We start from the raw sequence: 1,549 nt of genomic DNA on the forward strand, positions 1-1,549 counted from the left end.
AGGAACAACATTATTGGCTTGCAAGGTTCGGCTCTTTGCTGTTTGCCTCCACTTGCTCTACACTTTGTTTGAATTGTGTACGGTCGCTGTAGTTGGTATAAATGTATAATGCTGTTATTGGAACTAAACATTGCAAAATTTTGGCAATATCTTGCAGGCTAATTTCTTACCTGCTGGGCTTGCAGCATCCAATCTCATTATGTATGCATTTGTATACACTCCACTGAAGCAAATACACCATGTCAATACATGGGTGGGAGCAGTTGTTGAGGCCATTCCGCCACTTCTAGGGTATGTTACTGCCGATGACACATGTCTGGATTGTCTAGGTGCAGGTTGAAGGGGGTATTTCATATGTTGAATATTGGAGCTAGTCCTTCCTAATTGTGAGTTTTGCCACCGTCTTACGCTTTTTTGACCAAAGCACATGCTTAAGCACAATTATGCGCAATTAAATGCTAGGCGTTTTGCTATTGGCTAGTGCCTAGGCTTGCCTTTTTTTTACTATGGTTTATACTCAAGACCAAACCATAGCTACCTTCCTAGTTCAGTTGGGCTCTTATTAATTTAACTACACTTTTTGTAGTGGACCCAACTGTAAGCATCAAACTGATGATACCGCTGCCATGGAGGCTGTTTCAGGTCATACAATGACATGTTAAGCAAGCAAATAAAAAAAGGGGGTTGCTTATAGGCATCATGGGCAGCACTCCTGTTTATTTATTGAATGGATCTGTGCAATATATTTACATGGCATGGGGTCCTTATTTATCTTGATACATACAGGTGGGCAGCAGCAGCATCTGAAGTGTCACTCAACTCTACGTTTCTGCCTGCTGCTTTGTACTTTTGGCAGTTACCACATTTCATGGCCCTTGCGTACTTATGCCGTGACGACTACGTTGCTGGAGGGTAACGCAAATATCAATTCCAACTGGTTATTTTACCAGATCTAGTGTAGAAGTTACATCAAAATGTTACAGGCCTTTACATTGATTGACTTGTTGATTCAGGTACTGAATGCTCTCTTTTGCTGATCCTAGTGGTAAAAGAACTGCATGGGTATCACTCAGGAATTGTCTCTACATGTTGCCGTTGGGGTTACTTGCATATAACTGTAAGTAGTAATCACGCATATTGGTTCTCTAATTTCCATTACTTGTAATAAAATTGGTCAAACATGGGATATGTAATCATGGATATTGGGTATTAAGTACCAATAATCATGTAGGTTCTCTAATAATTTCCATTTGCTTCTGCTTGTAACAAATAAACTTGGTCAAACTTGAGATGTTACTCATGGAACTAACAAATGCTTAATCTGTAGGGGGGCTAACATCTGGATGGTTCAGTTTTGAAGCATCATTTCTAACGACGGGCCTTACCATTGGAGCCTTATCATTTGTACTGGATCCTACTCACAAGAGTGCAAGAAGAATGTTCCATGGTAGCCTTTTGTATCTTCCTGCATTAATGGCTGGACTTATATTGCATCGGCTGCCTAACCAATGAGACTAGTGAGATTGTTGGGGTACTTTATGTTGCTGAG

General features: G+C 40.5%; 1 pseudogene; it reads left to right on the forward strand.

Annotated features, from left to right (window-relative positions):
• The first annotated feature begins 139 nt into the window (after positions 1–139).
• LOC119345764 lies at positions 140–1,532 on the forward strand (annotated as a pseudogene).
• Positions 1,533–1,549: the final 17 nt, after the last annotated feature.

This window comes from Triticum dicoccoides, unplaced genomic scaffold (genome assembly GCF_002162155.2).
Source record: "Triticum dicoccoides isolate Atlit2015 ecotype Zavitan unplaced genomic scaffold, WEW_v2.0 scaffold28114, whole genome shotgun sequence".
NCBI lineage: Eukaryota > Viridiplantae > Streptophyta > Magnoliopsida > Poales > Poaceae > Triticum > Triticum dicoccoides.